Source organism: Elephantulus edwardii, unplaced genomic scaffold (genome assembly GCF_000299155.1).
Source record: "Elephantulus edwardii isolate Elephantulus edwardi_28Jun2011 unplaced genomic scaffold, EleEdw1.0 scaffold00020, whole genome shotgun sequence".
Taxonomy (NCBI): Eukaryota; Metazoa; Chordata; class Mammalia; order Macroscelidea; family Macroscelididae; genus Elephantulus; species Elephantulus edwardii.
In genome coordinates, this window is record NW_006399770.1 from 26,719,519 (window position 1) to 26,746,868 (window position 27,350).

Below are 27,350 nucleotides of genomic sequence, written 5' to 3' on the forward strand. Positions count from 1 at the left end.
CTAAACCCAATAGGGCAGCCTGCCCTTGAACCCTTCTGCCTCCTCTCACTTGTTTTAATTTACTCCTCATCTCTTCATATATCACCTTGTCAATGACCATTATCACATTCTCTAATCTGCTCTTTGCATAGTTAACCTCTAGCATATGCTCGAATGTATTTATACATTCATAGTGTCATTATGAGTCACCTACGACTTGACAGCACCTAACAACAACAGCACAGAGAAAGCGCACAGTTGGCGTAGTGGACAGAAAGCGATACTCCCAAGCCAAAGGTGGGTGATTCTAATCCGTAGCCCTCAGGCCTGCCTTTAATTGTTTTTGGTGAAACATTCTTCTAGGTCGTGTAACCGTGGTGTGTCCACTTGCTGTACAGAGGTAACTTGTGATTGCTGTGAAGCCGAACATTGTGACATTGATGAGTCAAATACGAGAAGGGTTACTCATGGTGGATAGTGTTTGGTGGAGCTCCCCGATTAAAACAAGCTTGGAAGCAGGAGTGGCATCCAGTTCCATAATAGCTTGCCTCCAGAAACCTATGAACTTGGAGAAAGGACAAAAGTTATACAGGTGTCCAGGTCTTTCATTCATAGGGTTGCTATGAGTCGCCTACAACTCGACGGCACTTAACAACAACAACATTTATACACTTTATTTCCATTGAAGTATAGTATATGTCCTAGTACATTTCTAATACAATTGAGACTCCCTATAGCTGCATGCTTCACTAATACTCACCACAGTACCTTCTACATAAGAGGTTACAGTAACTACTCACTGAGGCTGTTGGTTGAAGGTCCTTGACATTTATGTATCTGGAACACATTTTGTAAATCAAACCTTCACTGACACGCAGACTAAGTCAATAGAATAGCTATGATAAGCTATGAAACGCACTTTAAAAAGCGTATTTATAAAATACATTGGGCTTTTTCAGTCGTTCAATTTTATTGATTTTATCATTTAATCACTTAAATTTGATTTCACATGATAAAGGTTCACTGCTTATTTTAATGTTGCATTTCAACAAAATTTAGGCACTTCAGAAAAAAGAATAAAACGTTCGATCCTCATGATGAAATGTTAACAATACATGTAATAATAAAATACACAAAGAAATCCAAAGCCAAGCAAGGCTGTTCATGTAAGAACTATGTAAAAATAAAGCCCTTTGCCACTGAGTTGACTCCAATATCTGGTGGCTTCCTGTGTTAGGAAGGAGAGAACGTCCATAGTGTTTTCTTTTTCTCTTTTTTAGTAATTCAATAATTTATTCCTCAAAAAAAGTAAGTAAAAGCATATAGCTCTCCTCCATAGGTATATATAAATGACATTTATAACAGAGGCCTTTTATTAATGGTTTTATCATAAAACTCTTTTAGTGTACTGTACCAGCACTATGTTACTGTTACTGTTACTGTTGTTACTGTTACTGTTACTGTTAGAACCAACAAAATGCTATTGTTATGTGTCACTGAGTACAACCCATAGCAACACTATGAACAAAAGATCTGAACCCTGTTCTATCCTGTGACATCCTCACACTTCCTGACACATAAGAGTCCACTGAGTACAACAAGTCTCTGTTTGTGTCTCAGTTCTGATTTTCTCAGGGTCTATTCCAAGCAGTGGAATAGCTGGGTCATATGGAATTTCTATGTTAAGCTTTTTGAGGAAATGTCAAACTGCCTTCCAGAGTGGTTGTACCATTTTACAATCCCACCAACAATGGACAAGAATTCCTGTCTCACCACAAGTATTATTCACCACAGCAAGAACATACATGAAAACAGCCCAATGCCCAACCACAATGGAATGGGTTGAGAAATTATGGTACATGCATACAATGGATTACTGTGCAGCATGTAGCAGCAATGATTTTGTAAATTACTACCTAACATGGGAGAGACTGGAGAGCATTATGCTAAATGAACTATTTCAGTCTCATAAAGACAAATACAGTAAAGGACCATTATTGTAGAGCATGTATGAGGGGTGGGGGGCTTGCTTAAACATAGGGTCGAACAATGTGATGGGTGGAGGGAAGGATGGTTAAAGAAAAAGGTCCGGTGTGAAAAACAATACATATGAACTTTGTATGTAAACCAGTGTAAAATAACAATAATAGTAATAAAGGCCATTGCAGCAGTTACTGTGTCAACTCACTTGGTTGAGGATCTTCCTCTCCTTCGCCGATTCTCCACCCTTCCCAGCATCATGTCCTTCACCAAGGAATAGACCCTCCTAGCAACATGCCCGAAGTATGTATGTAAAGCCTCATCATTCTTGCCTCCAAAAAGCACTCTGGCTGTAGCCTCTCCAAGATATATCTGCTTACATTCTTGGCCATCCATGGGATGTTTGGTGCTCTTCTCCAACACCACAGCTCAAAGGCATCAATTCTTCTGTCATCCTAATTCACTGTCCAGCTCTCAGATGCACAGCAAGCAATCAGAAAGATTACAGCCTGAATCAGACACACCAGTACTATACTGTAGGTTTATCTTTTCAAACAAACTTCACATATTTTTGTATTCTCTCAAATAGTTTGCTATATATAAAAGAAGCTCACTGTAAAATGCTTAAAGATTAAAGGAAACAAAAGAAATTGAGAACTTGATTGCACTATTAAAGAGGCAAATCCCACAGTGTTTAGTGCACAGAGCTACAACTGAACTCAAATGGCCAAACTTTAGGTTCTCTAGATCACTCCTGTCAAGTTGGTGCTAACCCACAGTGACCCTCCATCAGGAATCCATGGTCAAAAATCATAACTAGAGGAAACTGCTTGTCTTTCTCCCAAGAAGCCACTGATGAATCGAACTGCCAGAAGCATGAAGCCTTTTACTTAGTAGTGCAACCCCTTACTGACCAGGCTATCAGAGCTTCTGTTTTAAAAATCATCACCAGCAAGTCAGAACTGACTCCTAACTGACCCTCTGTAGGGCTTGGGAGGCCTTAACTCACATGGGAGAAGACTGCCCATCCTTTGTCTTCTGAGCTCCTGGTAGATTCAAATCATATAGGAGTGGGTTTGAATTCTGGATTAGGAGCAAACTCCCTATAGACCATGCCCCAAGAGCTCCCCCTCTTTAGTTAAGTAGATTGAATACCATTAAAAAGCTGGTATTGTAGAGTACAAACAATGATAGTTGTAGAAAGGCTTCAGGCCTTTTGTTCATAGGATCACTATAAGTCATGCTCAACTACAAGGCAATCGACAAGAACAAACATCGTAGAGTAGCTTTAAACTCAGAGTCTATTAAATACAGTCCAAAGACAAGGGTACCATTAGGATACTGAGACTTGTTCCTATACCGTAAACATTCTAAAAGAAATCCAGGTTAGAAGTTGTTCAGACGTCAGAAGTTGACGTCTCAGTACCAGTGATGAAGTCTTTTTACAAGTACATCTGCTAACGTTCCCCCTAAAAGGCTCAGTAAGAGACTTGCCAGCAGTCCTGCCCATCACAACCACTTCCTAAAAGCCAAAAGGCCTGTAATGGTGACCAGAAGCCACAGCTGAGTCAGGTTTCCTGAGGCTCTTTTTAACGGAGGGAGAGGGCCAGCAAAGGACCGGCGGCAAAATGAGATCTAGAAATTGGAGTTTATGTCTATTTCCTTCTGAGCACTCAGCCTCTGACATAATTTAATGTATTGTTTTTTCCTTTATTCTTTTTGTTGTTGCTGTTGTTTTAATGATCAGAAGAAAGTAAAGGCAGGAAAGGAAGGAAGGAGAGAGGGAGACATTCTGAAGGGGAGGCAGGCTCAGGCACTGACCCTGGGAACGGCTTTGAAGTACTTCTCATTCCACTCCCGAGGATAACTTCAGGACTATTAAAGGAGGTACTGTCATCAGAACATAAAATTGCTATTCAAAAGACAAACACTAAATCACTCTCCCGAAGCCTGTAAGACACATTTAGAGTTTCCTGTGTAAATCTGACATCTGTCTAAGCTCACAGTACAAGTCAGAGACTGTATTTCCTAAATTAAAAAAAGAACCTAAGGAAGCTATCAACATGGCCCTCTACCTAGGCTTATTAAACCACTTAAATAAAACCCTTGTTTAAAAACCAAAACAACCTGTTGCCATCAAGCTAGAACCAATTCATAGCTGACCCCCAGTGGGTTTCGAGAGGCTGTAGCACAAGGGAGGTGCTTACCCATCTGTCTCCCTTAGAGCAGTTGGTAGATTCAAGACATCTGCCTTCGGATGGTTTCCTTGGCTTACCCGCTAGGTCATCAGAGCTCTTACTTAAAATTACAGTGCTTCAAAAAGACAAATACTGCATGGTGCCACTGTTGTAGAATGGGACTGAGATCAGGGTTGGGGTAAGACTGAGAAAAACTGGATAAATTATGTATACTGCATTGAAACAGATGAGGGAGAGAATAAGCGATATATGATAGGGTATTATGGTTATCACAAGAGTCCAGAATTAAGGTTGTATAGTGGAGTGTGTTCAGGGCAGGGGGAGGGAAAGCAGGAGGATTGTATACGAAAGAAAGAATTTTTCTTTTACTTTTCAAAGAGAGGAACGAACTGGGGCAGAGGGGTGGGCAGGGAGATAAGTGCAACAATGAATGAATGGAAATCCAAAATCTCTGTAAATGTTCATTAAGATTTATAAAATAAAATTTAAAAAAAAAACCCTTACGGTGCTTATAGTGCTTATTTTAAGGTTAATGTGTTTTAGACCAAATACCTGAAATATATGGGGTCATTCCTAAGTAAAGAAAATAAATAAATAAAAATCCACTTTGGAGATTTTCTCATTTGTTGCACCTGAAAATATTTTATTCAAAATATGCAAATGGCAGGAAAAAACTATTAATCTTGTGTCTATTTAACACATTAAATGATTATTACTCTGCATTTTTTCCTTATCAAAGAAATAAATAAAAACAAAACCCTCCCCTCTAGAGCTTAATGGATGCTTGGCGGTAGAGTGGATTATGTGTTTAGAATGCTCATCAAAAGACCAGCCACTCCAACTATAGGAGAAATACGGGGCAGTTTCCTCCTACTTAAAGCCTCAGAACCACTCCAGAGTCACCAGGAGCTAGACCTGACACAAGGGCTGTGAATTTAGTGTAGTGTCTATATGTTAAATAATCCTTTTGTCTTTTCTCAATTCTCAAATTAACAAATTACTATTTACACACAACCCCAGGGTTCTATAATCGAGCCAAAAGAGTGAGGTGAGACAAAAAACGTCAATGTAGTTCTCAAGGAGCCAAGAAAAAGAGCTGAAAACACGGGATTTCAATCTCCATTTGTGAAACACCTTTGTGAATTCACCCTTGAAATGTGATCCATAAGAAGAAGAGATCAGCACGTCAACTAAATGAAGAGTCTCAAAATATATCTGCTATTCCAAAGGGCCTTTACCTATGAATCACAGGTGACTCAGTGGCACATAACAACATCTCTTCTCTGCAGAGAGAACAACCAGAAGCGTTTTCTTGTTTTAGTGGCATAGAGCCCAGGGAATACCCAAAAAAAATAGTGTCAAGAAGAATGTGGAATCATATCTGTAACTAGTCGGCTAGTTTGCTGATAGCTCACTGTTAGTGTTAAGAGTCCATCGTAACAGTCAATGACTCATAAAGACCCAATGCACAAGGCAGTGAAACAATGGCCAGTCCTAAACCATCTAAAAACATACACTATCTATCCGCTGTCATTTCTGTGTCTGCTTTACATTTCAAGTCGATGGATGATCAGCTGAACAATGAAGCCAAGAAGTGGCAAGCATCAATCAAGATCAAAGTCCTAATGAAGTCTACAATGACTATTACTCGCATTATTGATACGATTTACTGAGCAATTACTATGAGAGGGAAATTAAATATATGCCTTTAACGTTCATGGCAACACTATGATGAAAATAAGAGAATCCCCATTCACACATGAAGAAACAAAGACAGAGGAGTCATACGGGATGTCAGCGATCACACAGCTGTCAAGTGCTGTCACTGGAATTTCTTTCCAACCCTATCTAATTCCAAAGCCTTAACCAATATCCAATCGAAACCATTCCCTGTATGACTAAAACACAAATAAAATAAGCACACACCCTTTCTGGACCATTGAGCATTAAAAGTATTTATAGGGGCACAAACCAGAAAGCCATCCTGCTGGCTGCTGGGGAAGAGCAAACATGCTTAATTTCTAGAAGACAGCTTTCAGATCACCCCTCAGAACTTAGCAGGGCCATTTACATAAATTGTTATATGCCATCTGTTTTCTCTAAACTAGATAATTAAAGGCAACAAATTCACACTGCTATAGTGACAGCTGACATAAAAAGAAAACCCAGAAGCCCAAAAACTGAAGGTCATAACAATGACCTTGATCCTGGAATAAAGTCACATTCAATTCCGTATTTTAAAAATAAATCACAGTGAATAAGTAAATGAACAGTACTAATAATATGAAGTCATCATCATCAGTTTTAATATTTCAACTATTAATAAGATGGGCTTAATTAAGCTGCATAGAACTCTGTCTGTTCAACATCACCAGACAAATAAACATTACTTAAAATGCCTGTTGTCCTAAAAATAAAGCAGAATCTATTTTAACTCCAACTTCTACAAAACAATAGCAGTACACAAAAATAATTTATCATAATCAAGTACAGTTTGATGTTTTGAACCTTTCTCTTATTATAAAAGAAACGGGAACTTAAGTGTACAGAATTTAGAAAATAAAAAGAATATAAAACTAAATTTGGGTTCATCTTTGTGCTTTAAAGTGAAAATGGTCTATTAGATGGCTTGGGAACTATAAGGTCACCATAGAGACAGCTGTCCTAGCATGAAAAAAAGGTAACAACCAGGTGAGAATTAATTGGTTAGCAGATAGGCCAAGAGAGAATGAAAGAGATGCTGTTATTAATAGCCACAAAACCAAGATACAGAACAGGCAGTCCCAGGATAAAAACGATGAGATCCGCTCCTAACAGTGTCTTTAAGATTTTATAGGTCACTCAGAAAAGAAGCATATGGCTATTTGGTCTTTTTTTATGGGGGGGAAGAGGGGGCTCAAAGCCTCTCTGATGGTTTAAAAACTGTGGGTTCTGCAGTTCGAAGTGAATGTGATAAATAATTTGCCGTGAGCAGAGTTTGGTTTAATTGTTTTAAGTGAGGCATATTAATGTATATAAATATAAAACAGGGCTTCAAAACAGGGCTGCCCAGATCAAAGCAGCCTATAGCCAAGGTTGCTCTGAATGCATGCAGCTTTCCACAGGTCTCCAATAATCCAGCATCTCCCATCAGACTCCTTTAAGGTCTCACTACACCTCTTCCTGACATACTCTGGACATGTTGCAAGTCAGAATCAGTCCTTGGAGAGGGACGTCATGCTTGGGATGGTTGAGGGACAGTGCAGGAAAGAAAGACCCTCTATGAGACGGATTGATTCTGTGACTGGGGTAATGGGGTAGGTTTATTAGAGACAATAAGATTGGCAAGAGATAGAGCAGAGTTTAGGGCTATTGTACATAGGGTTCCTATGAGTCGCAGGCAAATCGACGACACATAATAACAACAGCACACCTCTTTCAAGTCTCCCATAAGCTTCAATCCATCATTTTTTTCCAGTTCATGTCACTGTGATGAGTCACTCAAATTGTAAAAATTCTAGTTGTTCCCAATTTGATTATTCATTCATGATAGAACCATTTTTAAACTCTGTGTTCCAGGGCTAGTAGGAGTTACCCACTACAAGTTGTGGCTGACACTGAGAAAAATGAGTATCTCAGAGCACTTAAATGTGCTCATGTAGAACCTATATCTGGATCTGTTGTACAAACAAAGCAGAGGAACATTGCAAGGTTTAAAATTATGAAGGAGTGTGTCGGGTTGTATTCTCTCTCCCTACCTATTCAATCTGTATGCTGAGCAAATTATTTGAGAAGCTGGACTCTATGATGAGGATTATGGCATTATGATGGCATTAGGATTGGAGGGATAATAACCTGCATGAGGCAGATGACACAACTTTGCTTGCTCAAAGTAAGGAGGACTTGAAGCACTTGTGGCAGAAGATCAAGGGATGTAGTCTTCGGTATGAACTGCATCTCAATGTAAAGAAAACAAAGATTCTTACCATGACAGCAATTGGCAGCATCATGATGGATGGAGAGATTGAAACTGTCAACAGCTTCATCTTGCTTGAATCCACAATTAACACACTTGGTACCAGCAGTCAGAAAATAAGGAGATGCACTGCACTGGGAAAATCTGCAGTTAGGAACCTCTCCAAATTATTGAGAAGAAATGATGCCAGTTTGAGGTCTAAGGTGCATCTTATTCAGGCCACAGTCTTACCAATTACTTAGTGTGCATCAATGAATAAGGATGACAGAAAAAGAATTGAAGCCTTTGAACTATGATGTTGAAGAAGAGCACTGAACATTCCATGGATGGCCAAAAGAACGAACAGGTATGTCTTGGAGAGGGTGCAGTCAGAGTGCTCTTTGGAGGCAAGAACGATGAGGCTTCATTTAACATTCTTTGGGGTGCTGCTAGGAGGGGCTATTCCTTGGAGAACATGATACTGGGGAGTATGAAGGGTCAGCGAAGGAGAGGAAGACCCTTGACGAGGGAGATTGACATGATGACTGCCACAATAGGCTCTGTGTTTCAGGGAGTGTGAGGTTAGCACAATATAGAGCAGGGTTCAGATCTCTTGTTCATAGGGTTGCTATGAGTCCTACTTGACTGGACAGCACCTAACAACAACAACTCATAAGGTGTTGAAGGGTTAATTTCAGAAGTGAATGGCCAGTCCTGCTTCCTAGTCTGTCTTACTCTGTAAAGTCTTCAGAAGCTTGTCTACTATGGGCTACCATTCTGGTATTTCTAATACCACTGGCATAGCTCCCATCATCACAGCCACACCTAGACAGTGGAGTACCGAGACAAAGGTGCCCCTTACCATGGCACATTCAATTGCTTTATATGCATGTGAAAGTTGGACAATAAAAAACTAAAATCAAAGAAGAACTGATGCCTCTGAACTGTGATTTTGGAGGAGAGTACTAAATATGCCATGGACCAGGAGAACAAAAAAAAAACCAAAAAACACAACTCTCTTGGAGAAAGTTCAGTCAGAATGCTTCTTAGAAGCAAAGAGAGTGAGACTTGATCTCACATCCTTTTGGGCATGCTATCAGAAGGTTCCAGTCCTCAGTGAAGGGTATCATGCTTGAAAAGTCAACAAAGGAAAGGGAGATCACCAATGAGATGGACTGACGCAGTGAATACAACAATGGAATTAAGCGCCGCAGAAATTACGAGTATAGCATAGGATTGGGCACAGTTACATTCTGTTACAGGTGGGTCACTATGAATTAGAGCCTAGTCAATGGCCTCTAAAATAGGAATCATCCATATATCAGACATTTGTAACCTGGGGACTGTGGCTACCAAGTGACACCAGGTCTAACATCAGCCTAACTTCAAATAGCCTCTTACCCAGAGATTTAGGGTGGACATCTGGGCAGCTCCTTTAGATTGCTTTGGCTTTCATTTCTATCATTAGGAGGAAATGGCAGCAAACTTACCACAAAAAGCATTAGTTTTTTAATTAAACAAACAGTTTTATAAAATTATCAGAATACACTATGACACACCTAAAACAAAATTTTAAAGCAAATGTCTCACAAAAAAAAAAAAAACCAACACAAACAAACAAAAAGACCAAAAACCAAAACCCCAAACTATTTTAGGACAGAAATAATCTCATAGATAAATGTTTTTTTCAAAAGGATTCCTTCAATATAAATTAATAAATAGATAACACTTTTGTGTTTTATAAATTTTAGCAGAATTTCAAACAGCCCTAGGTTTTAAAAACACATAAATTACTAACAAAGGCAGATAGAAACTAGCACTTAAGTATGCATAACACTGATGTGTTCTGTCCCCTACCTCTTAGACTCCCATACCAGGACCTTTAAGGATTTATCTACTGAATTTTAAAAAATATTTGGAAAATGAAGTCCAGAGAGCATTAAAAGGCAAGGGCTAAGCGTGGGCAGGACACTGATGCTCTGGACTGGTCTGAGATGACTAGCAGAGAGAAGAGTCAGGAACTGCTCTACCCAAAGCCTAGTTCCTCCAACTGGGACTTCCCGGCTTCTCCAAGTGATCTCTCAGTGCATTAATGTAAGTACCATACAGATTGGATCTAACATTTCCCCCCTTGTTTTGTTAGCCTTATCTTCACAAAATATTCATTTGCTTTCTAGGACACTAACTCCTCTACTGTATCTTCACCTAAAATGGTACCAGATGGTCCCACCTATGAGAACAGGTGTGCACTGAGCAATTGCAAACTTAATTGATCTTTAAATTGTTTATACATTTCCAAGGGTTGACCCTTAGGAACTGAGTCTCTTTTTAATGGAATCTTTTTTTTAAGAAAAGGTAGTCTTAAGGGCTTTGAACTGGAAAACCTCAGGCACACTTTGCAGAGCTCCACCATCCTGGGTTTTCTAACGCAGCAGGGAAACATAACTGCTGACTATATTATGCCTAGCATCAAATAAATCAACCCAGCTTTTTGTTTATTTCCAAGGCTAAAATAGAAGCACCATCCTGTGTTTATATTACCTCTAAACTGAACTTTTATAATTTGTTTTTATGTAGGTTTTAAAAGAAACTATAAACAGATTTTATCCCCTCAAGAACATAAACTTAACGTTGACCTCCTCTGTGGAGTCCAAACTGTTAAAAGCAATATTGGTCTATTTCTAAGGTTTTTCAGATAGTTTCCCACCATTTTTTGGCATAAATATACAAACAAAAGCAAATTAAATGTCTAAGGTGAATTTCACAAGTCACTGTTCCCCAGAGAAGTGTCAGAAGGCTACTGATATAAGAGGCTGATATGGAAGACGTGGTCAGCTAAGTGTGAACTATCCAGTCTGAGGGTCCAGAGGCATTTCCTGGTGTTCAAAGTGAACACAAAACCATGGGTACAAACCCTAAATTATAGTACTTCTCAATCTCATAGTAACAACATAACAATTTTAAATAATCCAAAGAACTCTAGTTACACCAAGAAGTCAATGAAGCAAAAAAAGGAAATATGTTTGAGCATTAAAATAAAAAGTAATTTAAAAAAAACCCATTATCATTAAGTCAATTCTGACTCCTGACAACCCTCCTTTGGGTTTCTGAGCCCCGAAATCTTCAAGGGCTCTGACTGCTCATCTCTCTCCTCAGAAGTGGCTGGCAGATTTGAACTGCTGGTCTTTTGGTTAACTGTACAGCAATGGGCCACCCCAATAGGAATTGTTTGTTGTTTTTCTTTTTTTTTTTTTCCTTTAAATTGTTCATTATTTTCCAAGGATTAATCTTACATATGAGTTGAAAATGGAAAAAAAAAATCCATGATCTAGGCTGATTGGGTCCACTACTGAGAGGTATGCGGTAACTCTCGACCTCAAAAGAGTTAATGAAACACACACACACACACACAAAGTTAACCAACAAAAATCTACAGCCCTTACTTAAAGACTTCAGATTGTTTTATACCGAATGTCTTATAAAAAATGTCATCCTACAGGGGTTGATCTAAAGTCCATCCCAATTCATGACAGAACTGTTCATCATGGGGTTTTCAGTAGTTAATTTTTCAGGAGAAAACTAGGCCTTTTCTAAGGGCCCCTGTGGATGAATTGAAACCTCCAACCTTATGGTTAAAAGTCAAATGAGTTAACCATATGCACCATCCAGAAAGTCCCTTATTTACACAAGCACACAAGGAGATGACAGACAGGTAAAGAGGGAGAAAGGAAGGGTGAAGGGGTAGAAAAATCCTCTCACTCAACTGCCATCAAGTCTAACGTAACAGCAAACCATCAAGTTCTCAAGGCTGTAAATCTTAATGGGAGAAGACCCCTGGCGCTGCAAGAGACCCTGGGGTGGTTAAGCCACACAATACACTGTGCACTATGCCACTCGAACCCCTCAGGTAAATCCTAGAGAGACCACTTCAATCGGGACAGCAGTCAGGCATTCAGAAGCGTATGTACAGGAGGATTCAGAGGGCAGATGTCTAAGGATAACAACATTGCTGCACCCTGCCTGGGCACCCGTGTCTCTGCTGTGGCAGGGCACTAGGTCCCACCAGCTGGCCTCACATTAGAGCGTCAGTCATGTGATTACGAGCACATCACTGGAGTCCTCCAGTCAGCACCCACCTCTAAGCTCCACCCACAGGGATGAAATGATCCCTCTCCCATGAAGTTACTGTGAGAATTAAGTGAGCTAATGTACATAAAAGCTTTCTCAAAACAGTGAAGCACAATACAAATGTTTGAACAGAGAACACTCTGTCTCGTCCAGCCCCTCTAATGTTAGGAAAGCACTGAGGCTCTCAGATATAATTAGGACCATGAACTCTATAATTAAAGTTACTCCAATCAACACTGGGAGCTGGCTTAGTAGTAACAGTCATACACCCAGGACTATACCAGACATTGTGAGAGACATAAAAGGAATAGATTCTGGTTCTCTCCATCCAGAGGAAAATGTACTACCAGGTAAACAGTAAGTGCAGCGGTAGCTCAGTGGTAGAATGCTCACCATCTATGCTGCAGACTCGGGTTCAAATCTCAGCCAAGGCATTTGAGTGAAAGCTTACATGTTGTGATGCTATGATGTTGAACAGGTTTCAGTTGAACTCCCAGACTAAGACTGGAAACTGGACAATGAAAATCTTAAGGGTTTCTCTGTGCATGGGATCATCACGAGTCAGAGCCAAGTTTGCAGCAGCTAACAATGACAGAGAAGCACAATCAGTACACTACAAAACAACAGGAAGGCATGGAGGAGAGCACATGACTAAGTGCCTAAACATGTTAGTGAAATCAGTTTCAACTCTCAAGGGAAGGGAAGAGATTTTGATTGACAAGTTTATGGAAGTCATCTGAGAAGGAAAATAGAGTCTGCACAAAGGAACTGAGGAGGGATGTATCTATGGGTCTGATAAGGGACTGTCTTAAACAGAGGAAGTCAGAGTAGTCAAAATGGTTCAAACTATGAGAGTCCTTAGATACCAGGAAATACTTTTATGCATAAAACTGAAATTGGATAACAAAATTCACACAAGAATATCACCGTGAAAAATTCTGCCAAAAAGAAGAGACAATCTCGAAGGAAGAGACCAAGACTAATTGTCACATCTCAATCAGTAGGAAGCCTGATTCTCAATTTAATCCTTTGCCTCATTTTTAATGGAAACCCAAAACGCATGCTTTTCCTGAAGCCAGGGTAGACACATGCTAGGCTGAGAGCCAGGTTGGAGGGAGCACAGAGACAGTGTCCAAGCAATGTGAACTTCAAATTATTTGATCCCTTTTCCTCAGTTTCCTCACTCTATAGCTAAATGATACTCCTTTATGGGTTCATTTCTGGAAACGCAAGCACTATATGGGAGCTCTGGTGGTGTAGTCAGTAGCAAGCAGCACTGCAAACTCAGAGCCCTCACATCTAAGGTTTAAAGCCCCCAGGAGCTCTTGGGCCCAAGGAGGGGAAGCCTCTTCCTATTGTGAATTACAGCCTCAGAAACCCAGTGAAGGGTCCCTGTGAGTCAGAACTGACTAGACAGCAGCGAGTGAAGCACTATATAAACATTCATTAACAGATAATTGAACTTGGCATCTTTTACTGGTTGATGAGCACCCTGAGGACAAAAGGATGTTTTGTTCAGCAGTGTAAACTCAGAGCCTAAGTTGTCCTCTCCTTGATCCCAACTCATAGTGGCCTCAGTGGACAGAACAGAACTGCCCGGTAGGGTTTCCAAGACTGTATTCATTAGCGAAGCAGACTGTCACATCTTTGTCCTGCAAAGAAGCTAGGGACTTCTAACTACTGACCTTCCAGTTAGCAGCCAAGTCTCTTAAACAAGGGACCACAAGTATAGGCATGTATGTCTGTGATTCATGAATGAAAGCCAGATTTCATAAAACACAAATAGTGATTATTCTCTAGGTGCTGGATGTTTACTAGGCTATCCATGCAGGTAATTCCGTTTTGGTTTTTTTTCTGACTCATAGCAACTCTCTGGGACAGAGTAGAACACCCTAAGCTTGTATGTATATCTTTATAGAAGTAGTCAATCTCCACTTTCTCCCAGACAGTGGCCGGTGGTTTGAACCTAGAATGCCACCAGAGTTCTTTAACTAGGCTAAAGTAGGAAATAAAACAGGAAGGTTTCCTGCCCCCAGGGCACTGTAGTCTAGTAGGGAGGGCAGATAGTATACAAGGAATTACAAATGTAATGAAATGTCTTAAAACTAGAAGCACCGAGGCTATAGGGATCCTATAGCAAGGAGGGGAGCATTCAACTTAGGCACTTGACCATTTGGATAATAACAAATTGTGACTAATGTGGAGAAGAATGGGAACCCCAGAATACCTGATTGTGCAGGAACACTGCATCGGGGATGGATCCTTTCTCCATATCTTTTCAATCTATATGTGGAACAGATCATTTGGGAGGCTGTACTCTATGCAGAAGAATGTGGCATCAGGATTGGAGGAAGAATCACCAACAACCTGCATTATGCAAATGACACAACCTTGTTGCCCACTGGAATTGAAGCAGTTGTTGCAGGTCAAAGACTGTAGCCTTCAGTATGGATTGCATATCAACACGGAGAAAACAAAGATTCTCAGTACCAGACCAATAGGCAGTATCATGATAAATGGAGAAAGGATTGAAATTACTAATTTCCATTTCCTCTTGCTTGATTCCACAGTCAACATTCTTGGCACCAGCAGTTAAGAAATCCAAAGATGAGTAGCATTAAGAAAATCTGATGCCAAGGATCTCACCAGAATACTAAAGAACAATTTATGTCAGTTTAGAGACTAAGGCATGTGTGATCCAGTCCATGGTCTTCTCAATTGCTTGCTATGCATCTGAGAGATGCATGACAGAAGAATCAAAGCCTTTGAGTTATATAGTACTGGGGAAGAGTATTGGACACATCACGGACTGCCTAGAGAACAAATAGTCCTGTCCTGGGGAGGCCTTGGAAATCCTTGGAAATAAGGATTTTGAAGCTCTGTCTCATATACTGTGGGCATGACACCAGGAAGGACTACTTCTTGGAGAAGAACATCATGCTTGTAAGAGTAGAGGGACTTGAAGAGGAAAACCCTGGATGAGATGATTTGACACAGTGCTTATGGTAATGATGATGGTCAGATGTGTCAGAGACACTAAGAGTGGCTCCGGATAGGGCAAAGTTCAGAGCTACTACACATATGGTTGATATGAGTCGTGGTCAACTTAATGGCACCTAACAACAACATCAGAAGGTCAGAGACTAGCCTAGGAGTCTCGCCTAGTCTAGGTGGTCCCAAAGGAGTACAAACAATTGATATGCTCAGCTGCTCATCAAACAGGAGGTGTTGGGGGTCCATCCAGAGGCCCCTCAGAAGAAAGATCTGATCATCTACTTTTGAAAATTCAAACACTGAAACCCATTCAGTTCTGACACGCATACGAATCTATGAGTTAGAATGAACTCTATTGTCGTTGTTATGTACTGTAGAACCACAGAGTCAGAACTGACCCACAGCTGACCCTCTGGCAGGTTTTTCAGAGTCAGTTAATCACATGGGAGAAGACTAACCATCCTTCTCCTACAGAGCAACTGATGGCCTTGAACCATGGGCCTTTGGGATTACAGCTCTCCCTAGAACCAACTCTTTGGTAATTTTTTTTTAAATAAAAGGTCAGAGGCAGCCTATCAGTCATCAATTATTTCTGAAACTTCTTAGAGCAATCAAAACTATTAACTGTCGATTTTAATATTTCTGTTGTTATATATCATTGTGGCAGAAGCTACTCATAGCTGACCATCCAGAAAGTTTTCAGAGCCTGCGGAACAAACGCGAGGACATGGCCCATCTCTCTTCAATGGAACTGCTGGGAGATTCAAACTGCTTGCCTTTGGGTTGGCAGGAGAACTCCTGTTGTTTTCAAATATTGATTCAGACATCCCATTTCAAACAGGAGAAAGGGATATTACATCTCCTCTAAAAGAGATGGAGGAAAGTCTTTTCTTTTAGCTCAACTTTGCCACTAAATCCATTCCAAGACATAGCAGCCTTCCACTGGGTTTCCGGAGGCTCAATGTCTTTCTCAAAATTGACTGTCCATCTTTTTTCCTGTGGACGGCCTGGTGGACTCTAACTACTGGCTTTACAGTTGGCAACCTGACACTATGCTTACTTACCAACATCACAATTTAAAGGCATCAATTCTCCAGTCTTTCTTATTTATCACTCCATTTTCACGCATATATGAAGCAGTTGCAAATAAATACCAAGGCTTGAGTCAGGTGCACTTCAAAGTGTCATCCTCACTATCTAGTATTTAAAGATGTGCCCATTGCAACATGTCATCGGAATTTCTGAAATGTTGATGAAGATATGATTGTCTAAAACTTTAAGGTAAACTGAGATGTGCATATTTGATCATCTTGGCTAATGAAGGGAGCAATGATGGTTTTGACGAGAAGGAGGAGGAGGATGTCACCCAAATCTACCCATTGGTGGGCTCCTGCATGGCTTGGGATGGGAAGCACCACTGCACTGACCCATGTAAAAAATGAGAACCTTCCCTGGGGTAAAAACAGCCTAACAAAGTAACAAGATCACTCTACAGCTCTAACAGAATTCTCTCTGATGAATGACTCAGTGGAAATAAAAACTAAACCCAGATAATTTATGCAGTATTTACTATGTGCCAGATACCATAGTAAGTACCTTCATCCGTGTTTTGACATAATCCTCACAAACAACTCCAATGTGGTAGGAATTCTACAGATAAGGAAACTAAGATCCCAGGACATTAAGTAACTGTCGGGATTGCAGCCCCTGCCTGTCTGACTCACTGCATGCAGATCAGAGCCACCAGGTTGTAAATTATGAAGGGGCACCAAAGATCTTAAAAAGTACTAGACACTTTCAAGCCTGAGTAATCAGGAAACTGATGATACATACCATCAATAAAAGAACAAAGAAAGACACTATGTTTCAGACATGTTATGTTTGAGGTTACCAAAGAGGAGCCAAAGAGAACTGTCTACCAAGCAGCTGGGAATGAGGCAGTCCAGAATCCAAAGGTGAAGGTAGACTAGGGCTAGGATTTATGGAGCTGGGAGTTAACTGAAAAAACTCAGTAATGGAACAATGTGCAATAAATTTTTTGCGCACAGTTTTTCTGCGTCAAGAGCAAAGCTAATTCAAGCAGTAAACAAATCTGAAAGTTTCTGCTCTGCTCCCAGGTAACTTACAGACTGGCTGAAAGTAAAGGCGTGAAGGAGACCTGAATATATGTTGTAAAAGGCATCTGCATATGGAGAGGGCAATGAGAACAGAAGGAAGAAGATGCAAGACTACTAACTGCTGCAACCGAGCAAAATGAAAACACCAGAGCAGCATCATTTCAACTAAGCCATGGAAAGTGAAGCCAGAATGTGGACAGCAATGATTTTGGTAACAATAGACCTAGTTGTTGCGATTCACACAGTTTGGGTTAGCAAATGTGTAGAAGCCAAGCTTCAGGCCTTTCTTCCTGGCCCTTTGTGCTTCCACCCTCTGTCTTGCTCCACCCACTTTCTACACAACAACACTCAGCTACACTCTCTAACCTCCAGGAGCATCTCCTTCAAAGAAACTCCACTACACGGTGGCCATATACCTCTAACACCGCAGAAGGAAAAGAAGTGGGAAAGGTAAAAATGGGTTTTTTAAGTTTTCATAAACACATAAATTATAAAAACCTTTAAAAAAAATTAACCAGTCCTGCAAGACTGCTGATCTAAAAATGCCAGGATTACATGAAAACATCCAGGTTCCAATAAGGTGTTCACTTACTTATTGCTGTAGAGTTGGAACTGACTCATTGCTGACCCTCCAGTGGGCTTTCGAAGGCCATAAATGGCATGGGAGGAGACTCCCATCTTTCTCCCATGGTGCAGTTGGGTGAATTCAAGCCATCAGAGAGGCACTATCTTCCGATTTAACAGCAAAACTCCCCATGGACTGAGCCACTGGGGCTCCCTAATAAGGGACCAACTCAATTCAGTTCAACTCACTCTCATCAAGTCAGAACCAACTCATAGCTGACCTTCCGTGGGTATTCAGAGTTATAAACTACACAGGAGGAGACTACCCATTCTCCTGAAGAGAAGCTAGTAGACAGGACAGTAGCTTCAGATCGAGCACAGGACTGGCCTGAACACCGAATGCAGTTATCCCTCAAGGTTGCATTTCCTAATTTCAGTGAAACATCAGAAGGGTGCAAACTTAGAAAGAAATTGTTTATGTAAATGCTCTGTTAATATTTAAAATGCCTCTTAAATATCTTTCAAATTTTTGCTTCTAAATTGAAATTATCTAATATCCCAGTTGTTGTTGATTTCCTTCGAGTCGAGCGTGACTTATAATGACCCTATGAATAAAAGGCCTGAAGTCCCTCTACAACTGTTGACATTTATCAAAGTCCATAGCATTTCCGGAGGCATGTTGTTTGCAAAGTGGATGCCACTCCTGCTTCCAAATCATTCCAGAAGAGTGTATAAATAGTATGGTATATGGTTTTGATTTTTTTAAATATGCAAAGGAGAAACAAGTAAGATGCTAAAATATTTATAAAAATAATGATATTGTCTCTCACTACAGCACTAGTTAATAGAGAATAATACTGACTTAGCCGTTTTATGCTTTATGCGTAATTTTATGTGTCAACTGGATGAGACTATATTCCCAGCTGTTGGGTCAAATCTAAGTCTAGATGTTGCTAGTAAGGCATTTTGTAGAAGTGACTGATATTTACAAACAGCTAATCTGAAGTAGAAAATACGGTCTATGATAACACAGATGGGTCTCCTTCAATCATTTGAGGGATTTAAGAAGAATGTTACTAATATTTCCCCAAGAATTTAATTCTGCCTCAAGATTATAACACAGAAATCCAGCCCAAAGTATCAACTTGCTGCCTACCCTACAGATTTCAAGGAAGTTCAGTGCTGGTTTATGAGACAGCTTACTTAACTTGAACATTTAACAACTTCAGATGTCAAAACAGTATTTGAAAAAAGAAACCATTTCTTTGTGTATCATATAACTGGTATCTACAATGGGCTGATCATCACTTTCTCTGGGTTACCACTATTCACATATATCTCAAGATTTGCTCATAGAAAGTTGTATTATTAATGTATATTTACAGAACTGGGTGTCAAAAAGAAAAGGGGGGGAGCTCTAAAAGGAGTGGAAATTAATGTCTTCTGAGTTGCTTTGTCTAAAACCTGCTGGAATTAGCCGAGTTTACACAGGCAGTAAATAAAATCTTACAACATATATTTTACCAAATTAAGTTGAAAAACTGAAAGTATGCTATCTTAAAAAAACCTGCAATATACTGAATATACTGTGAAACTTACGTTTTAACTTTCACTAGTTAAAGAATTATATGGATATGCCGTAAATCCAAGAAAGCCTGGAGTCTATTCAAGGCAGAAACCTGTCATAGAAGGAAAATTCACTAGGCATTTGTGAGGTGAGATTCTCTATGGAAAAAAACAACAACAACAAAAAAAACTAAGAATAAAAAAAAAAAGTACTCTGTGGAAAACGCAAGACCAGAAAAAAAACAAGAATTCCTTTTGAGTTCTGACTCTCACAGGTTTCACTGTAAATCTGAATCTATGCATGTTATATTACATAAAAGATTAAGTATATTAGCCTAATTTTTATATCCTCATAACACAACAGGTTCCTAAGCATCACTACTTATATTTTATGATAATTATCAGAAGAAACTATTTTTTATATTATTACTATTTTAAGACAATATTCTGTATCTGTGGAACAAAAGGACTTTCACAAATTCTGATTCAAGAATTCTAAGTGATAAGTATCGACTTAATACCAATTTTATCCTCCGGTTAATATTACGACAAACAGTAGAAACTACAATTAAAAAAACATAGAAGAATAACTGCTGATTCTTTGGATATCTAACAGACCTTTCTTTAATGTCTTAAAAGTTGCTATATAAGCAAAAATGAAATCTTGTCTCTTGGCTACCTCTCAGCTTCTGCTTACCTCTCAGAATATCATCACCAAAAATATCTATGACATTTAAATTTTTTATCATAGAGGTGTGATATAGATTAAGGATATTCAAGAATCTGCAAAGACATATATAAATTACCAGGTTCAAGTTATTGATAGAGCCATAAATAGTGCCTTAACATCTACCTATGTGGAGAGCTGACGATGTGATGAAATCTCTTATCCTGCTTTTGTATAGATTACATTAGGGAAGAAAAAAACCTAGGATTTAAGCTCCTTGAAAATTCTTGTTTTATTAAATATTAAGTCACACTTACGAATGTAAGAAAAGTGAGGATAATAATTGAAAGAACTGTGACAAAAGCTGGGTAAACAGTAATGTATCTGGAATTACAGATCAAAGACATGCCTAGTTAAATAACAAACAGAAACACAAACCTATATTCTCCAAGAGAACAATGTTCAGACATAACGTTGAAATCACTATCCATACCAAAATTTAGTAGCATATGTGAATTATGGTTTACTGAAAAAATGAACAAACAATTAATGCAAGAAATAGTGGAGATAAATCTCAAACCATAATGTTCTGTAAAAGAAACCAGAAACAAAAACGCGTATTCTATAGTATTTTACTTATGCAAACTTTACTCTAAAAAGTAAGAGGATTTGGGCAAAATATCTATCATGCTGAACGTCGAGATAGGAGCTATTGTTGAAAAACAGAAGTGACTAGGAAGGAGGCACAAAGGTGGGGTCTGGCCTCCTGGTAAGATTCTATGTGAACTATAGAACATTATCAGCATGTGAAAATTCAATTTGTTGTACACTTACATGCAGAAAAGTTCAGAGATTACACAACATGTGGATCACAAAAAATAGACTACATTAGTGAAAATACATTGATATACTAAAATTCATTAATTCACAATGAAACTAAAAATAGAGAAATCCTCTCCCTTCCCAAAATGTCCACTGTCCATTACCTGAAAATAACTGGAACACTAATTTTCTGTTCTGAAGATATCAAAAGGAAAAGACTATTTATCCTGTCTTTCCCATATGAACTATACTTCAAGATTATCAGATACCTTAGTTTAGAAGTGGAGGGTTATTCCCAACCCCCTAGAATACAAGGGTCAAAAAACAATGTGTTTGAGATATCAATTCTTTAAAATTACTACTTTACCAGGCCTTCACAAAGTGACATTTTTGTCAAATTTAGGGTTTTGGGTTTTCTGTTTGTTTTTTAGAAGCTAAAAGTCAGTGTTTGTTGGGTTTTTTTCTTTCTACTAGGACAACGCAAGAGAGGAAGACCCTTGATGAGAAGGATTGATTCAGTGATTGCGGTAGTGGGAATAGGTATGTCAGAGACAGTGATGTTAGCACAGGATAGAGCAGGGTTTAGGGCTCCTGTACATAGTGTCGCTATGAGTCACAAGCGACTTGATGTCACATAACAACATTAGTTTCTATAAAAAATTAGAACACATTATTTTCAAGAACAAATTTTTCCAATTTCTTCATCCCTCCACCCAACAAATTGTACAACCCTATGATTAATTCCCCATCCCCCTACACATCCTTATCCCTCTGCTTCCAACCACTCCCACCCCTCTTGGATCCTTATACTCATTCTACAATAACTGTTTTCTACAATATTTGTCCTTGTGGGACTGAGTTAGTTCACTCTGCATAATGCATGCCCTCCAGTCCCTCCCAAGTTAGGTAATAATTTACAAAATCATTGCTCCTGTGTGCTGCATAGTATTATACTGTATGAATAGACCGTGATTTCTCAATCCATTCGTTTGTGGTTGGACATCTGGGCTGTTTCCATGTTCTTGTGATGGTGAATAATGTTGCTATGAACACTGGTGTACAAATCTCTGTGCCTTGGTTCTCATTTTCTCAGGGGATACTCCAAGTAGAGGAATAGCTAGGTCATATGGAATTTCTATGTTCAGCTTTTTGAGGAAGCACCAAACTGCTGGACCTCAAAATCTACTACCCAGCAGTAGTAACCAAAACAGCACGGTACTGGTACAATGACAGGCACCTACACCAATGGAACAGAATTCAGTACCAAGAAATAGACCCCACTATCTATGCTAAACTGATATTTGATAAGGAAATCAAAGCTATCAGATGGAGAAATGACAACCTCTTCAACAAATGGAGCTGACAAAACTCGACTTTCACCTGCAGAAAGCTGAAACAGGATCCACATCTTATACCATACACAAATATCAACTCAAAGCGGATCAGAGACCTGGGAGTAATGCCTAAAACTATAACATTCATAAGAGACAAATTGGGATCAAGCTTAGAAGTGCTAGTCCAAAGTATAAAGAGACTGCCAAATACAACCAAAAATTACACAATCTGAAGAGGATAAAATTGATGCATGGAACCTTCTAAAGTTTAAATCCATGTGTGTATCAAAAACTTTTCCCATCAGGGTGAAAAGGAAACCTACAGTCTGGGAACAAACATTTGGTAATACCATCACAGACAAGAGTCTTACAACAGAAGTTTACAGAATACTCCTGGGCTTCCACAAGAAAAAGACTGATAACCCAATCACAAAATGGGCAAAGAATTTTCACAGAGGAAGATATTAGAATGGCAAGCAGACATATGAAGAAATGCTCAAAATCACTGGCAAGAAGTGAGATACAAATCAAAACCATAATGAAGTTGTAACAGTGTCAAAGTAATAAATGTTGGAGAGGATGTAGATACATTGTTGGTGAGATTGTAAAATGGTGTAATGGTAGGTTTTTATCAAGACATTGGACCAACTGCCAGCACCATGAAGATGGAAAAGAGAGTAAGGTTGTTAACAATTACAGCTTGCTCAGTTCCACCCACAATCAACAGTCTTGGCACCAGCATTCAGGAAATCAAAAGATGGATTTCATTGGGAAAATCTGCTGTCAGAGGGCTCTCCAGAGTACTAAGAAGTAACGATGTCAGTCTAGAGAATAAGGTGCACCCAATACAGGCCATGGTCTTCACAACTGTTATGTATCAGAGAGCTGGACAATGACTACAGATGATAGAAGGATTGATGCCTTCAAACTGTGGTACTGGAGAAGAGTCTTGAACATACCATGGACCACCAAGAAAACAAATAGTTCTGTGTCTTGGAGAGGATGAAACTAAGTTTCTCCTTGAAGGCTCGGATTTTGAAGCTCTATCTCACATGGCCAGGAGAGATGGACCCTGGAGAAGGACAGCATGCTCAGAAAGGTGAAGGGAGAGGAAGACCCTAGAGAAGATGGATTGGTACAGTATAACTGGGGAAATGGAGGTAGGCGTGTTGAAATCTGTGAGACTGGCTCAGGACAGGGCAGGCTCCAGAGCTGCTGTACGTAGGGTTGCTATAGGTCACAGGTGACTCAAAGGCACAAAACAAGAACAACAAGACACTACTTGATTCTCTTCTGCCTTCACTGGCAGAGGGTATCTTGAGTCCACAGCTCTTTAAAAGTCTGCTCAAACAAAATTCTGGATATGAATATGCTTACATTCAACTTCTTTTCACTCATTGCTGGGATTTAGATGATTGAAGGAAGGGGTGGGGAGGAAGAAGTCTCATCTACCCATTTCCTTCAACTACATTTATAAAGCTAATTGTGGTTTTTCATTTTTATTTTTTATTGGTTTGCTTACAAAGTTTGTATACACTGTATTCCACACTATTATTCATTCACATTGTGTTTCATACAATCATCCTATGTATTATGTTCTATAAAATTAATCCTCATTGGACTATGCCCATCATTACCCTGTCTTTTTCAGGTCTCCAATGGATCTATTTTCCTTTTCTCTCCTCCATTCACCCACCAAATTGTGCAACCCTGTGGTTTAACCCCTGCCCCTCCTCACCCCTGTGTTCCCACTCCTTCACCTCTTGGGTTCCCATGAGATGGATTAATCCAGTGACTGGGTAATGGGTGTAGGTGTGTAGAGACAGTGCGATTGGCACAGGATAGGGCAGAGTTTAGGGCTGTTGTACATAGGGTCGCTATGAGTCGCAGGTGACTCAACAGCACATAAAAACAAGAACAACTATTTTTTTATAATAATGGTCTTATGAAGTATTTGTCCTTATGAGACTGAGTTAGTTCACTGAGCATAATGCTCTCCAATCTCTCCCAAGTTATGTGGTATTTTTCAAAATCATTTCTCTTGAATGCTGCATAGTATTCCACTGTGTAAATGTCCCACAATTTCTCAGTCCATTCCACTGTGGCTGGACATCTGGGCTGTTTCCAGGTTCTTGTAATGGTGAGTGAATAATGTTGCTATGAACAGTGGTATACAAATTTCCTTTTGAGTCTCAGTTTTAATGCTTGGGAGGGTGGAAAGACAGTGCAAGAGAGGAAGACCCTCGATGAGAGAGATTGATTCAGTGACTGGGATACTGGTATAGGTGTGTCAGAGACAGTAAGATTGGCACAAGGTAGAGTAGTGCTGTTGTACATAGGGTCACTATGAGTCGCAAGCAACTCAACAGCACATAACAACAACAACATATTCCCAGTAGTGGAATAGCTGGCTCATATCAAGTTTTTGAGAAAATGCCAAACTGCCTTCCAGAGTGGCTGTGCCACTTTACAATCCCACCAACCGTGTAGGAGAATTTCTACCTCTCCACATCCTCTCCAACATTTATTATTTGCTGCCCTACTAAATTTTGTCACTGCTCCTAGGGTGAAATGGAATCTCACTGTGGTTGTGAAACATAAAATTTGATCCTGTCACTGAAAACAAAATATGAGGGTTGGGGAGCATACTACCTGTAGATAAAGCAATGTTCCATAGATAAATGAGAGAGGAGTACAGACCCTGCATTTTCTTTTTTGGCCCCGCATAGATGCTTGGCTCACAAAAATCACCACCAATGTGGAGTCCCTGAACTGGTGCAAATAGTTAGATGCTGGACAACTAGCCATGAGCTGGCAGTGTGGACCAACTCTAAAGCACTAAAGAGTCAGATGTGCTGATCTACTTCCTAAAGATCATGGCTTTGAAAGCTCTATGGAGCAGTTCTACGCACACATCGGACCAGTTTGAGTTTAAACAACTCATCAGCATCAGCAGTATTTTTGTTTTTTATTACTACTGATCTAGGAAGAAATGGTTCCCTGTCTACTTAAAAGGAAATGAGCTAATAAAAACCTTACAGGTCACCACAATCCAATCTCACTATACATGAGGATTGGGGAGTTAATGGCTGACCTGTCACCAACTAACAGCAACCACACTGATCTCAAGACAGCCTCGTTTAAAAGTAAACTGGATAAATTATGTTTACTGCATTGAAGTCTATGAGGGAGAGAATAGTTTAAAAGTATTATATTTTAGGGCATTATGTTTATCATAAGAGCACGGAATGAGGGTTGCAGAGTGGATTATATTTGGGGTGGGGGTGTGGTTGGGGGGCGTGCGGGGGGGGGATTGTGTACCAATGAAGGAGTTTTTCTTTTGCTTTTCAAGGACAGGAACAAATGGGGGGAGGGGGAGAAAAGTGCAACAATGAATGAATAGAATTCCAAAATCTCTGTAGATGTTCACTGAAATGAAAAATAAATAAATTAATTTTTTAAAGAAAAAGGAAACGCACAACGTTTTTAAACATTGTTTCTTAACTCTAGTCTAAGAAATTAAGATTTACTTAAGGAACTCCAAAGAATCTAAGTGCAGACTTATCTTAGAACAAGAAGCCTCCAGCATTATTTCAGTAAAATGACTAACTGCAAGTATTACAAAACTCCAGACTTTCCTGGATGTCATCTGAGCGCAAGACAAAGATTTACTTCTACTTAGCCTAGACCCAGAAATTCTGTCACTGCTGAGAAAAAAATCCCGAGAAATGAGAATCTGGCCCAAATCTTTGGAACCAAGAAATATATTTCACCATCTTTTCTTCGCTTGTAAAAATGTAGAACAACTAAAATTAAATAGACTCTGGTATGTCTTCCATGTATGCATTTACTTTGGCTAAGATAAATGATAACCATTATTATTTAAGAATCCCTAAAATATTTCAGGCCTAGAGGTGTACTAAAGAGGGAGGACTCTGAAAAACAAAAAGGGCTTTTATTGTTGTTAACCTTGAAGTTGATGATTCATGGTGCCTCTACACATATCAAAGTAAAACTTTACTTTCTAGTGTTTTCAGAGGCTCAGTCTTCTGAACTTGATTTCTTCCAAAGCACCTCTAGGTGGGCCTGAACCACCAACCTTTCAGTTAGCAACTAGGCATGCTAACTGCTGCACTATGCAGTTATTAAGAAAAATACAGTTCTATTTAAAAGTCGGAAAGCTCTATTTAAAACTATATTCATCCTATTAATAAAAAAAGCTTTGGAAAGGTTTCTAGAAAGACGGTGGACTAGGGAGAATTCAATCAGAGCCTCTATAACTAAAATAAAATAATAGGTACAGATGATAATCCTGGAACCTTGAGTTTTAAATGGAGTAAGAAATAGCTCAAACAGCAACTGAAGGAGGAAACTAAATGAAAGATCAAATAAGAAGACAAAGGAAGCCGTGAATTATAAATAGATCTGACACAGAGCAACCACTTTGAGTTTTGCAAGCAGCTTTCTGATTGGCAACAGAAACTCGGGACTGCAAGAGTGTGCATACCAGCAGGTGGGTGATGACTGGAGAGGTATGATCTACCCATTGTTACCACCACCCCCCTGATGATCAGGAGAGGGTCTTTCTCCATCAGCAACCACCAAGTGGATGGCAGGGATACTGTGGGCTGCAGCCCAGTTCTGCACAAGGCTAGGCTTTCACCACTGTGTATCAAGAAATGGGAGCTTACACCGTTCCACGTTCAGAGACTAATTCTCTACCACCAGATGCCTGTAGAGTATGTAAGGCCTGAGCAGGTGACCTAGCCTGTAGGCAGCTGCTAGACTGATGGGAGGAATATCTCCAACTGGGTCTCAATCTCTGATCATCTCTAGAGTTGACGAGGCATTCCTGTGGATTCGACACCCACATGTGGAGCTGCTCACCTACTCTCTCTGTATGCTTTGCCTCTTGGGCTAATGGAGTTTGTCACCCTTGGCCTTCTCTAGGTTAACAATGGCTGTCTCTGACAAGACACACCGGTAGGTTTAGCATCAGGACCATGCCATCCATCGCCACATGAGGAGGTGCAAGCACTCCTCCCACCAGGCAAGTGTCCTGTATGA

General features: G+C 39.7%; 1 protein-coding gene across 1 annotated transcript in view; it reads right to left on the minus strand.

Annotated features, from left to right (window-relative positions):
- The window catches only part of VAV3 (vav 3 guanine nucleotide exchange factor), a 561,290-nt gene that overhangs the window by 493,525 nt on the left and 40,415 nt on the right, over nucleotides 1-27,350 (minus strand). The window lies entirely within an intron of this gene.